This window comes from Rosa rugosa, chromosome 5, assembly GCF_958449725.1.
Source record: "Rosa rugosa chromosome 5, drRosRugo1.1, whole genome shotgun sequence".
Taxonomy (NCBI): Eukaryota; Viridiplantae; Streptophyta; class Magnoliopsida; order Rosales; family Rosaceae; genus Rosa; species Rosa rugosa.
The window spans coordinates 11,133,174-11,148,446 of record NC_084824.1 but is presented as its reverse complement, the minus strand read 5'-3'; the positions used below and the strand labels follow the sequence as shown (position 1 = coordinate 11,148,446).

Here is a 15,273-nt window from a genome sequence, read left to right as displayed (position 1 = left end):
TATGCTCAGAATGAAGAGGCCTATGTGAAATTTGCTAGATTTGCTCTTGTTTGCTTGCTCGTTGGTCTCATTGGTTTGGGTAAGTTTATCATCCTTTTACTAGTTTTTGGCATCTTCTTTAATTATTTTATCTCAAACCAAAACTAAACTCATTTTCCCTTAATATTAAGAATTTATCTTGGCATGCGCAGTCCTGTTGATATCATTGGTGAGCTTGCTGTTGGTTGGCTGATCCTTTCCTTTTGGCTTACTGTTCATGAATATGTCGATAGTTTTGTAGTCTCAGGACAAAATGGTATGGCACACTCCTAGTGATTTAATTACTATTATATATATCTATTATATATATGCTCTTGATAGCTTGATTGTTACAACCTAGAATGCAAAAGGACCTAAATTTAGAAGAACTAAATAATTCAAAAAGAAGCTAAAACACTGTTGGATGGCAGCCAAAAGTGGTGACCACAAAAATTGGAAGACATGCATTTTATACTCAATCTAGCTCCTTATATTAATGTATTCTTATTCAATTTTTTAATAATAGCTTGCAAGGTGAGCTTTAGGGCTGTACACGTTTCTACATTGGTGTGGCTGCTGTTGGGATTGAATGCATGAATCCCCTTTTCTTTTTGGTTTAAGATTCAATGTTCAAGCTTTGTGAACCCTTTTTAGGTTATGATGACTACTTTGGTTTAGATTGTTATTAGCTTACTTTGTGTCTTTTCCAGCTAGCTCACCTTCTGACAATACTTAAATATGAGGGAAGTACATGCCCTTGTTTTGAATTGGTTGAAGGATCATGGGCTTGCCACCTGTTTCATATGCTTTCAGGGGTGTAATACTTTCAACTACTTTGTTGGATTGGAAGGATCTGTTACCTAGGTGTTTGTTAATCTTACTGCTCTGTTTACTTATTTATTTATTTATTTTTTGTTGCTCCTACTTAGTCTCATGCTTTTCTTTTCTTTTTTCAACTTATTTTCTTTGTGGACTCCTTGCTGCTGATTTTATATAGGTACTCTTTTTTTTTCATTTTATTTAGCATAAGTCTCTTTCACTCCTCAAAACAAAAAATATAACGATGAAAAACGTTTCTCTATCTTCTAATTGAACATGCAGTCATCATGTTGAGTCTTGTATGAAAATGGTATTCGCTTTTGCTGTGTCTTGTATCTAGTTCTCAGGCAGAGGATTGAACACTTGGTCTTCTATCAACAAAACAGAAAGAAACAAATGTATTAATACTCAAATAGGTATCTGTTTAGTGACATGACAGAAAATTAATACATATACCAAAGTAGAGGTATTTGCTTATTCTCTCCCTTTCTGCATTGCTTTAGATCAAAAATGAAACCTTGGTAAGAGTTTAGGATAACTTATACATGCTGATCTTATCTCTAAGTATGAAGGCAACTTATACATGCTGATATTATTTCAGTGTTCCAACCTTACAACAATATACTGGATATAAAGCAGCTGCTTAATTTTTTTTCTTGAATAATCAAGACTCGTCTAGTTAATGATAGAATACTCTATATAGCTCATTTGTTAAGTCCTAGCTTACAGGTATAGTATGGAATAATTGTGGTATGTCCTGCTCTGCAGATTGCATTTTCTGATCATACTGAGGGATGCATTTGTTAGTTTTTCATGTAAGCTTTGATATATGGATAATCAAGTTATGCACAATACTGACGGTTTTGATAAATGGAAAGGATCGATGCTGAAGAAATGAGTTACTGCATCTCCAGACGTTTATCAAGCAAGTCTAGGGGCAGACTCAGAATTTCTAGTGTTAGCATATGATGGTTTATGGGATTACATAAACAGGTAACGTGACACTCTTGATTGCTCAGTAAAATGTCAGCCAATTGTCATATTATCTCTTCAATCTATTCACAAGAAGACTAGTCACCTTAAATTTTTGTTGCTGTCAATTTCAGTTCAGATGCAGTTTCTTTTGTAAGGAATCAGCTTCGACAACATGGAGATGTCCAGGTATATATGGCCTACACATTTGTATTTGGGAAAGTACATTGATCCCAGAACAGTGCTTAACTACAAATACTTTCTGTTTCTGATTTCAGCTAGCTTGTTATGCGCTTGCTGAAGCTGCTCTGGCAACAACTAATTGAATGGATTGTGTTTATTCTGACCATAGCACTGGATTATGTCAGGAAAGTCCAAAATGCTTGAAATTTTGGTTGCTTGAAACTTTTTTTTTTTTGATGACATGGTTGCTTGAAACTTTGGTTGCTATTGTTTTGCATGTATTTTGGTGAATGTCATATATCTAATTTTGGTTGCTGTTGGTTGCTTGGATTATGCTTATTGAAATTTTGGTTGTCAATTACTAAGTGGCATATATGTAATGCTCAAATTACAAATTTTTGTCAAGGTTATCCAGAATACATAATGTACAATGACAACTATAGATTCTTTTCTGCAATTTTGTCCATTATTAAGTGCAAACCATTTTGTTTTAGTGGGAGAGAAGAGGAAGGCAACATATCCCAGGAAGATATGGATGTGGGAGTGGGCAAAATTTATGGTCAAGACATATATGTAAGCATTGTGCTGGACATATATATATATATATCTTTTTTTAGTTCAGTTGAGACTTAATTTGTTCTTTAGATTTGGTTGGACATGAGTTGGTGCTAGTACTTTGAATTGATAATGTAAGATTTGTGAGAATGATGTATGAGAATGTAGCAAATGACATTGGAACTTCGAATTTCATATCTGCCTATTACCATATCAATTGTGCAGATTCAATTCCAACAACATTTATTGGATTAGTAACTGCTGTTGTAGTGCAAACTATCACACAACAAAAAAGTTCAAAAAGGCATTACACATATTGTCTGAGGAAAATTCAGACAACACTTTTATCAAGCAACTTGTCATATTAAAGCTATTCGGACAACAAGAAGGAAAAATAAGTGTGGTATGAGATTCATTCAAGGCAACAAATGCATCAAAGTCAATGTTATCTTAAATAATATTCAGACAACATTAACATCCTCAAAAATGTTATATAACGTTAAATTCAGATGACAAGAAAAAACAATGTGTGGTTTGAAATTTATCCAAGACAACACATGGATCCGAAATATTGTCATATGAATTGCATTTCAGACAACACTGAAATCCAGATAACTGTTATCTTAAATGAAATTTAGAACACATAAGGAAACTAGAAGTGTAGTCTTCGGTTCATGCAAGACAACACCATCTTCGAACAAGTTGATATTTGAACAGCACTTGACACAACATCAGGTAATCAAAAATGCTTGTTTGAGTTTTACTTCACACATCATATTTCTTACATTATTGTCGTTGGAGATTTTTAACAGACAACACAGCCTTGGAAAGATTGTTGTGCTTGATGAATTTCACTCAACACCCAACCAATAAGCTGTTGTCTGATTTCATACCCGACAACAGACTACCGCCATGAATCAAAATTTGGTAAATTTAGACAACATATATTTAGGTAAACATGTTGTGTGAATGACCAGAGAGACAATTAAAAAAGAATGTTGTCTGATGGGGGAGATCAGACATCATGCCAGTTTACAACATCTCCATTTTCATTCAGTCAACAGGCTTTTGACTGTTGTCTGATTCACTTTGTGTAGTAGTGTTGTCTTTTAGCTAAATACTTTTTATCTGGTTTTGATGTCATATTATATATGTTGTACTAGAAATCAAGTTGTGAGTTCTTAACTCTTTCTATTGCTTCCTGCAATGCACTTATGTATTTCATCAAACACATTTGGTTTGGCTTTTCTTACTCCCCCTAATCCCATATTGTTCAAATTAGCATTGCTACTTCGTTTCACTTGCTCATTTCTCAAACAGTTACCTCAACTTCTATCATTTGAAGCTTCTGATGTTGGACTTAATTTTATGGTGTTTCTGTGCACAACTACACAAGTGATGGGATAAAAGTGAAACACACATATGGGGAAATTTAAAGGCTAAATAATTTAAGAAACAAACCCAAAGTTTCATCCTATCAATTTTGCACGTACTGATTTCTTAAAATTAAAGGCTTTTCTGTTTCAGTAAACAGATAGAGTTTTGAATAAAAAAAAAATGATTTTAAATCTTTCTGTGTTTGGTTACTTTTGAGAGGCAACTCCTTTGTGTTTTGAGGGAAACTTAATTAAGCTGCAATTGCATGAGCTTTGATTCATTACAGTAGCCAGAACTCTTAATTTGATTATTAACCTAACATGCCTTCCTAATAAAATATTGATTGGGGAAAGACTTTATATATAAGCAATGCCTATCACTGATATTAGATAAGGGAAGTCTTTATATATGTCTTGCACTAATAGTCAGGGATGCTAGAAATATCAGATAATAAAGAATTTTGAGATGACAGACTAGGAATCAATCCCAGTTATGAAAAACGCCTCACAACTTAGACATGTGAATCACTCAGAAGAAGCCTAGAATTTTGGAGTCCCGTTCCTAGAACGAATACGGTCATCACCTACCCTCATATATTACAAAAAGACAGAACTATAGTATTAGCTTCAATGATTTCTTGGTTATTTGAACATCAATCTTTGATTCCTAGTTGGAATGACTGATTGGTCAAGCCCCTAGACCTTCTAGATTTGGCACTCTGGCCTATATTTTGTACAGGTACATCCTGAGAGTCCAAAACTAATAAACATGTGATCATCCATGTGGTACGTACGTACTGTCCTTTGACATCATTAGTAATTATCTAATGCATCAAGTAGGTCTTCTTGGAAAGTCAAAAGATTGGCATTTGAATGCATTCTGTTTTGCTTGTTTCACTTACGGTTAATAGTAACTTTCTTTTTTGTATGATCAGCTTATGTTCTACTATTTTCCTTTTTACATTTAACTTTCAATAAATAAGTTCCTTTGTACTGTAGTTTTCAATGCTCTATGATCTGAAATTTCATCTGATAAATATTGTTTTCTTCTCTTTACACTATTGTAGTAAACATTGAACATTATTATCTGCCTTAAAGATGGCGGCCAACTATATGGTGTAATACTTTGTAATGAAAAGGGTTTACATCATTTGTTTAATTCGCTTTTGGGTTATGGAGTATATTGTCATGTTTGGGTAGCTTGCATTAAAAGAATTTTGATGGTGTTGAAGGATGTCGACATAATGTGTGCCTCTACAAACTAGGGTTTAGAGTTGTAATAGGAAAGTGTTCTAGGTATTCAATTGTATTCGGATTCTATTACCTTTTGTATACCTTGTAACTCCCTATTTAAAGGGCTCCTATTATCAATGATAAACACAATTACAATTCTCCTATAACACGTTATCAGCACGAGTTCTAACCCTAGCCGAAAAGAAAAAAAAAATAATAATAAACCTTAATCTGCCGCAGCTTTCAAGCCCTAGTCGCAAGCTCTCCTGCAGCCTCTTGCCGCACCTTCCAACCTACTGCCGCAGGCTCCCCTGCTACCTCCTACTGCAGCCCCTGCTGCCGCACGCCCTGCAAACCTGCGCACCCACCTGCACACCAGCCCGCTGCAACCTGCACAACAGCCCACGCTGCTGCCTACCTCTTGCAAGACTGCCGCCTGCTCCCCGCGCTACGCGTCCCTGCGTCCCTGCCTCCCTTGCATGTGCTGCTGCCCGACCCGCCTACCCAGCTCGCCTCCTCTCGCCCATCAGCCCTGGACCCCTCTGTCTCGCTGCTGCCCCTGTACGCTTTCGCCGGAGCTCCCTGCAGCCCAGCGCGGCTAGCCTAACGCTCAGCAGTAGCCCACCGCAACCTGCAGGTCGTCGTCACCCACGGCGTCCGCACCCAGCGTCTGAGACCTCCTCGCTACCTAGCGCCTCTACTGCATCGCTTCTGACTGCGCCGGCCTCTGCCAGCGAAATGAAAAAAAAAAAATAGAAAACAGAAGGAAGAAGAAGAAGATGCGTAGAAGAAGAAGGGAGAAGGAGTGGGCCCAAGAAGAAAAGAAGAAGAAAAAAAAAAAAAGGGTGAAGCAGGCCTGGGCAGCGAAAAAAAAAGAAAAGAAAGAAAAAAGGGAAGGGAGAAGGGCAGCCCACCAACTGCCAATTTCCGACCAGATTCTGGCAATCCTAATTTAGCTACACGCCGGCATCAACACGCGCGTGTATAAATAATCGTGAAGCAAACCTTCAAATTGCCAAGTAAGTTTTTACGATTAAAGTTTCTGCTTTCTTGTCTTTTTAAATTCCTTTATTTGCTGCAGGATTTGTAAAATACGAACATGGGTTCAATTATTTAATAAGCGGAATTGTGGGGATTCACGCTAAACGAACTAAGAGCGTTCGTAATTAATGAACTAAGAGTATTCATAATAAACGAACTAAGAGCGTTCGTAATCAATGAACTAAGAGTGTTCATAATATTCGGACTAAGAGCGTCCGCAAGTATCAAATTGTGACCATATTAAACATCAATTTTCGGTCTAATCCAAATATTCTTGGAAATCGATTTCTTGGTAGCATTAAGGCTCGGAAATCTTATATTAGTTGTCGTGGAAGTTTTTACTCCGAAACTAATTTATTCTCCTTTGTCTTTGAATGTCGAATGCAAACTCGACTTCACTAAACCAGATTCAAATGACATTTATTATCACCAATGGGTGAATGACGTCAAGAATCACCTCACTACTAATGAGATTCTGTGGAGAAGAGCTCACAGACTAAAGATTAATTGAGAAAAATCCTCTCAACCTTCCCCGTCTCAGCGTTAATGATTGCCAAGCAATAGGCTTGTGTGCAATGCTAGATGGATTACGAGGTTTCATCAACTTATGTCAGTTACTGAGAAAGCTAACAACATACTCGTGAAAAACTATAATTCAAAGGCCCATTGGAACTAAGAGTGTTCACGAGACGAGTTATAATAGCGCACCTAAAGAAGGGCGCAAGGAGCGGAACCCTAAAAGTTAGGGGCCAACGAAATGGACGTGTGGGTTCATACAACCGCTCTACAAAGGAAGGAAAACCGCGAGATTGATAAGCGGACACGTGGCAACATTAGCCAACGTGGGAGAGGCAAAACAGGCGCCGCCGGTAGTGGTGGTGTTGCCACCAACGTCCATGGAGGATGTCTAAATGCACAAGGTGCATCTCAATTAATGGGTGAGGTAATGCTATAGATGTGGATCTTTAAAGCATCGGTTTAAGCACTAGGATGCGAGTGGAAAAACAAAGTTGCACAATACAAGTGTATAAAGATATGAAAGAGCATGAGGCTCATCTCGCAGCTGAAGGAGATGATGGAAATGACAATGACGTCAATCTCATCATTACAGACTTCAAATCTGGCGAGGAAAACAACCATGTTGATGCCGCAGATTTTGATTAAATAGTCTTTTATTTTTCCAAGAATTATGTAATGGCAATTATGCCTTAATTAATAAATGACAATTTTGTATTAACTCTTTCTCAAGTGGCGCATCCAATGAAGTATGATGTCTAGGAAAGTAAGTGAGATTAGTGGTAGTTAAGAGAGCCTCGATCCACCGACATCTCTCTCTACTTCCCTGGTCATATTTGATTGGAGTTACCAAACGGATTGAGTGACTACGATTTGTCTAAGTTTGACTTTTATTTTGGATTAGACTTTGGTTAAGAAACTTTGATGTAATCATTGGCTATTAATAAAGTGTCGATTCTTTTACTTAATGTCTTGGACATACCTTAATTCGAACTTTATTTGAAAGATATAAGAGCCAATGGTTTTCATGTGGAAACACATAGCGAGAATGGACATAAGTTCCTTTGCATCATCTCTAAATGACTACGAGTATTAGAGAAGCTCATGTGTCGCTCTAGTGAGTTATATGTAACCACTATTCGAGTAATTGAGTCCAATAACGTCATAAGAGATGATTTTTGGGACATCGACACATATAAGCTTTGGCATGACCAATTGGGACATCCAGGTCATGATATGATGATCCGTTTATTAAAGACTTCACACGGACATCCATTCTTTTGAGTGAAAAGAAGTATGAATCAAAAGTTGATTCAATGAGAAGGGTCATGCCGTCACCCCCTACGGCAAGAGCTTGGCATTGACGCCAAGAGTGGCAATATATGTGCCACCTCTCTCCACTTCTCAAGTCAATTGTGATTTCGTGGCTCAACCAAAATTCTCATTGGTTGCTTCTAAGGCCCATCGCTCTTTTTCCAAAGCCTGCTCTTTAAGGATCGAGACCATCCTATGCAAAGGACATATGTGTTCTCAGAGAATCCAAAAGGATTCTGTGGATCGACTCAACCAACTTGCGGACTGCTTAGATGTTTTATGTTGTTGGTTGATATGCGGACACGCTGGTCACGTGTTGCACTATCGTCCACTCGTAATGCTGCTTAAGATGAACTCCTAGCCCAAATCATATGGCTACGAGCTCACTACCCAGATCATCCCGTTCAGTCAATTTGCCTTGACAATGCTAGAAAGTTTACATCGAAAATTTTCGATGACTATTGCATATCATTGGGTATTGATATCAAGTATCATATCCCCATGTACACACTCAATTGGTCTCGCGGAAAAGCCACCGTTAAATGACTACGATAGTAGCCCGGACATTGGTAATGCGCACCAATATTTCCGCTTGGGTTATGCAATATCACATGCAGCTATGCTAATTTGCCTACGACTTATAGCAGCCATTCAACTTTTATTTGCGTTACAGCTAGTGACTGGGTTCGAGTCTAATATCTCGTACTTATGCATATTTGAGTATGCGGTTTATGTGCCAATTGCGCCGCCACAGCGCATCAACATGAGTCATTGCAACGAATGCATATATATATATTTGTGTTGGACATAAGTCTCCAACTATAAGTCCGCTATGTATAACCCTTGACAGGCGATCTCTTTTTCGCTAGATTTGGGGATTGTCACTTTGATGAGACAGTCTTCCCGTCGTTAGGGGGAGATTAGAACGTCAATGTTCAACAGGAACGACAGGAATTGTCATGATTTGTCCCCACTATGTCTCATCTTGATCCCCTAAAAGTGACGAGATCACTTATAACTGCTGCAAACATGCCTGCAAGGATTGATGTCCCCACAAGAGGACATGATGCCACCCAGAGAAGATGGGTGCGGCACCACCACCATGGATGGTGGTATGGTGACGCCACAAGGTGGCATAATGGCGTCATAGGCCATGGGTTTCGCTAGAGAGCGTAGGAGACCCATAGGTTCGATGGATTCTCGCCCTAAGAAGAGAGCGAGTTTGGCACAACTTGATCCATTGACCATTGATACTCAAAATCCGTCTCATGAGAATATTTTGGATTGTGGTTATGTCCAAGAGACATCGTTGGGGGACGCCTCAATGTTAGAACAAATTCCTGAGAATATAGAGATTTCTACGAACTACACTAGTGTACACGAGGACGTGGAATTATTGAGACCAATGACATCGAACCTTACTCCGTTGAAGAATGCCAACGTAGAGGAAATTGGCCTAAATGGAAAGATGCAATCCAGGTTGAATTGGATTCACTAACGAAGAGGAAGGATTTCGGGCCTGAGATGCCAACACCTCCTAACATAAAACCTGTTGACATTAATAGGTCTTCGTTAGATAGCGTGATGAGAAAAAGATATGGTAATCTCGCGTTATGGCGCAAGGTTTCTCACAACGCCCTGGAATCGACTACGAGAAGACATATTCTCTCGTAGTGGATGTCATTGCACTCCACTACCTTGTCAGTTTGGTAGTTTCCAAATAATTGAACATGCAGCTTACGAATGTGGTCACTACGTATCTTTATGGGGATCTAGATACGGAATATAATGAAGGTTCTTGTGAACTTCATTTACCCAAGTCAAGTGGCTCTAGACCATGGAGCGCGTTTGCAACGAGGTTGAAACGCTCACTAAAGTGACTGCTTGGTTGGGAAAGGATATGATGAACTATGCCCACACGTTTCCATGACAAGTTCAGGATTTGCAATTGTCGCGGTTTATGTTGATAAACATAATTGGAACCCATGAGAGTTAAGGGAAACCGCTGAACACCTGAAATCCGAGTTTGAGAGGAAGAACCTTGGGAGAACACGGTTTTGTATACCGTGTCAATAAGATGCTTAGGCATTTTGATAAAGTCAAAGATGCACTCCCATGGTCGTCTGTAGGCTTGGCCCTAAAAGGGATCTGTTTCGTCCCAGTGATGATGACGAAGACGTGTTAATAGCATGAGTGCTTACTTATGTACAATAGGTGCATTATTGTACTTAGCACAATACAAGACCGGACACCTCAATTGTTATGAACTTGTTGGCTAGATATAGCTCCGTGCCAACGCAACGCCATTGGATTGGTATAAAGACAATCTTTCGATACTTGAGAGGTACGATTGATATGGGCTTGTTTTATCCCTACAGAGAGAAGAAATAATGGAAGTGTGGGATCAGACTCCACAAGGCAAAACGCCACCTTCCGTGCTCCTCCTCCCCTCCATCAAAATGACAACGATGTCTTGATGGGTTTTGCTGATGCAGGGTATCTCTCTCACCCTCACAAAGGTCGCTCCCAAACGGGTTATGTCTTTACCATGGGAAGCACTGCGATCTACAAAGCAGACCCTTGTTGCTACTTCCTCAAATCATGCAGAGATTATTGCTCTCCATGAAGCTGTGCGAGAATGCACATGGCTAAGGTCTATAGTTAGACACATTTGAGGAACTTGTGGTTTGAAGTCTACCACAGATGAACCTACATGCATTTATGAAGATAATGCAGCTTGTATTGAGAAAATGAAGTTAGATTTCATCAAGGGCGACATCACCAAACATATATCACCTAAGTTCTTTTACAATCAGCAACAACAGGCACTTCTAAATATTGAAGTGAACCAAATCCGATCTGAGGATAATGTAGCGGACTTATTTACTAGGTCGTTACCAAAATCCACATTCGAGAAACATGTGAAGAGCATCGGATTGAGAAAGTTATCCGAACTCCCATGATTGTAGCAATCAGGGGGAGATATTGACATCAGGGGGAGGTATGATGTCTACATGTTCGATCTCGAAGAGTGAATGACGTGTTGTGCTCTTTTTGTCCTTCGACCAAGGTTATTTTTGTCCCACAGAGTTTTTGTTACCTGACAAGGTTTTTAACGAGGCAACAATCAAAGCGTCATGGCCAAGTTTGAGCGGCACAAGGGGGAGTGTTGAAGGATGTCGACATAATGTGTGCCTCTACAAACTAGGGTTTAGAGTTATAATAGGAAAGTGTTCTAGGTATTCAATTGTATTCGGATTCTATTACCTTTTGTATACCTTGTAAGTACTCCCTATTTAAAGGGCTCCTATTATCAATGATAAACACAATTACAATTCTCCTACAACAGATGGGCCATAGTAAAAGTTTCATTTTCAACTGTCAATATTTTGCTTGTATGTGCATGTGCTCTTCAGGTTTGAGTGTAGATGGCAGCTATGAGGATTTGCTGTATCTCGTAAATTATGTTTTAACAAGAGTTTGACAAGTCATCCACATATAGAAGTTACTTTAGATATTATAATTAGTATTTTCACAAATATGTTGGTAATTAGATATCATAATTAGTATCTTCACAAATATCTTCGCAATTGTTGCTACTATTATATATACGATTTGAGCACCGTACCTATTGTGTGTATGAAATGAGTAAAAAGAACCTTGCTTTGTTATGAGATTTAGATCAATTACGTAATTGTTTTCAATATATTTGAAATCATTTTTCATATAGTATTATATATGTGCAGCCTAGCAGCAGGTTAACACCCACCCTGCACGACCAGCGAGCACCGATCGTCGTTGCCGCCGCCGCCGCCTACCACGCAACACTAGGCCAATAACCTCAATATACAACACTTTTTACACAACGAAAAAAAAAAATGTTGTGTGATGATGGAAAGTCAATCATACAACACGATTAAGGACCTTACGTTGTATAAAGCCATAAAAATTTTAAAGTTTTTATGTAGAAGTTGATTGCACAACACTAACAAGAATATTTTGTTGTGTGAATGATAAAAAAAAGAGCGGCAGATTTTCCTCTTAGCTTGACTCAAATTTGGCTCCAAATTGATACTACATAGTACAACAGAATAGTTATATCTGTTGTATGAGAGTAGCGTGGAAAATATCATACAACTGTTTTTTACTTTGTGTTGTCCAAGTGAAAACGATATATTGGGAAGGTTTGGATGTGCTCAAAAATGACACTATTCTCCACCCCCAGAGCGAACAAATTTTGATTGACATGTATGTGATGATACTAAGCTCCTAGCCTCCTACAACTAAATTATTTATTTGTGTTGTCTGAATGAGAAATGTCTATCCTACCGCCAAAATTGATACTTTGATTGCACATAGGCGGGAACTTTCCCTCTTTGGTCCCTCAGCTCAAATTTAAAGTGTACATAATCAGACAACATAACTTGATCTATGTGTTGTCTGATCCATGAATACAAAAGAAAAAAGAGCACGTCTTTGACAACTTAATTAGGGCTATTGACTTTGTCTCCAGTCACTTTGACAAAAAAGCCATTTCCAACACTTGCCAAAATAACTACTCCTTTCTTCGAGCAACTCCTCAAAGCACCTTCTCTTGAAAATGGCCATCTCCTCGAACCATCACCCAAACAGCCGTCACTCATCTCACTCAAACCATCACTCAGTTGAGCTTAGGGTTCTATTATCTCGACTCAAATCATCACTCAGTCGAGATTAGGGTTCCATTTGTGGAATTTGCACACTAGGAAAAAGGAGGAGGTTCTTTGATCTGCTAAAGATTAGGGTTCTTCACTCTCTGGGTTATTCCATTTGTAGGCTTCTTGATATGGGGGTTTTATGGCTAATCAATTCTTCACTTCGACAATTCAATCTTGATTAGATCCATTCACTTTACTTCGACATCCATAGTTGGTGAGTTAAATTCGAGATTTTAGATTAGGGTTTAGATTTTAGATGGCACTGCTTCGGCTACTGCACGAATGGGTAATCCTTCTCTCATTCTTAATTTTTCTATCTTTTGTGCATAATGGGTAAAACCAAATTGGTGTTTCTTTCTGATTTTGATTTTGGGTTTTCATTCTGATTTTGATTTTGGGTTTTCATTCTGATTTTGATTTTGGGGTTTCTTTTTTATTTTGATTTTGGGGGTCCTCACTCTAAGGATGAACACGCATGAGGTGTTCTAGAGCCTTGGGACTCACCATCGTCAGGCTTGTCGTTTTTTCTAAGAGGCTTTCAGGCTCCAGCACTTCCGCCACCGCAACTTGATTGATTAATCAACCCAGAAGCGAGATTTATAGGGCGAAATTTATAGGTTAGGCCCTTGATTCCACTTTTTCATTAATTTCAATACGAACAGGAATCAACTGATGCAATTTTCTAATTATTAGGGGTTCTAATATTGGGTGCTGGTGAACTAAAAAAGAGCCTTCAAAGACGAACAAGGGATTCTCTTGGTGTTTTGAAAGGTTTGTGTTAGGGAGATCAGACTTTCAGCTTTGCATCACATCTTCCTTGTTTATATTTTTCTCTGACTTTCGGATCCATAGTATGGTAGGCCTCATGTGAGCTGTACCCGTCCCAAGCCTCCCAGAAAGGTTCCCAAGTCACCTCATAAGGTAATTTTTTTCCCAGATCTTTTACCTTTTTACTTTCGTGTTATGAATCTGTGCATAGATTTGTGGAGAAAATACATTAGGATTCACTAGGAATGCAAATAAGTTAATTTGTTTGTGTATATGAAGATCAAAGTAGCTGAATCTAAGGATCAAGTTTGTTCCTTTTGCACATTTTTATGGTGGAAACCCATTAGGAGTCACAAGGAAAAAAAATAAGTTATTCTATTTGTTGAGCAAAGTAGCTGAATTAGCTGAATCTGAGGGCATAGTCATGTCTTTTTAGATGTAGTATCTGAGGAAACACACAGAGGGCAAGTAGTTTTGATTTGATTGCTCTTGAGTGGTTTTGTTTTCAGTTTGGGATTTTCGTCAATTGGGCTTGTGCTTATTTTTTTAATACTATCAAGCAATTGGCAAGGGATTTGTAGTCCGGCATACTAAGTTTACAGAGAATTACTGACTTTACTTCCGCAGTCATTTTATCCAAGGGTGTGATTCCTGTTCTTTCTCTTCGCTCTTCTCTTTTTAACAAGTTGCACTATATAATGGTGAATTATGAAATTCTATATTGCTATAGCATCTGGGAAGGTTGGGAAGTAATAAAATTTGGCAGATATGTTGGGGTATTTCTAATTTTTTACTTTCAAGTTTATTCAAGTATAATCTCCCAGCAATGTTGTTTCACAACATAGACATGATCAATTATCATGTGCAGTTTAGTGATATATCAAGAGATAATGCATTAAAAAAAAGGTATAATCCATATTTTTCTTTGTTAGCAAAGAACTATGTGCTTCCTATAAAAGAAAATTGATTTGGAGGTTTTGTATGTGTACTGATCATTTATTTTCCTTCTGGTTTGCAGGTTGGAAGTAGTTCTTAAGCTTTAGTGTACCTTGCTTATGGATATGATGATGGCAGTGCTCTATCATACATTCTTCTTACAATGACCAGTTGGTTCATGGCACTTTCTTGGCTTTTTGCTCCCTATTTGTTCAACCCATCTGGGTTTGAGTGGCAGAAGTAAGTGTCTTAAGAGGATTCCTATCATTTTAAGGGTTTCAAAATAATCCCATTTTGGGCAGTTTGGTAATCAAATCTTGGAGTTAACACTGAGTACTAATGGAATTGATATATTTGTCTTAAGCTGACAGATTGGTGGGCATTTGGGTGGAGTTTGCTTAGTCTACGTTACGTGTAAGTGATCTTCATCTTAGTTGGTGTTTGCTTTTCAATTACCGATCGGTAAACTGCTCTTAATTGCTTCTTTGATTTGCTACTGCGTTTGATTTGTAATCCTATTTTGTAATGACATTCTTATGCCTCAGTTTTTCCTTAAAGCCAATCTAACTGTGTGTTTATGTGATGCCCCGAACCCAAAACAGTGGGGTTTTATTTTTTATTGTTGTTGTTGTTTTGTTTTAGTATCACTTATCTAGTGCTACTTTAGTCTTTTCTTCTTTTATTATTACTTTGATATAAATGTTTCAGATATGTATATATATATATATATATATATATATATATATATATATATATATGTGTGTGTGTGTTTTTTATATTATATTTTTATTTATATTTAGATATATATTGATTGGAGGAATTGGGATAAGTGTTTGGCTGGCCGA

General features: G+C 38.0%; 1 long non-coding RNA gene across 1 annotated transcript; it reads left to right on the top strand.

Moving 5' to 3' along the window:
• The first annotated feature begins 1,735 nt into the window (after nucleotides 1–1,735).
• On the top strand, nucleotides 1,736–2,227 carry LOC133709154 (uncharacterized). Its single transcript, XR_009846156.1, has 3 exons — nucleotides 1,736–1,830; nucleotides 1,944–1,998; nucleotides 2,088–2,227. It is a non-coding gene; the product is annotated as an uncharacterized LOC133709154 (long non-coding RNA).
• The last annotated feature ends 13,046 nt before the right edge of the window (nucleotides 2,228–15,273 follow it).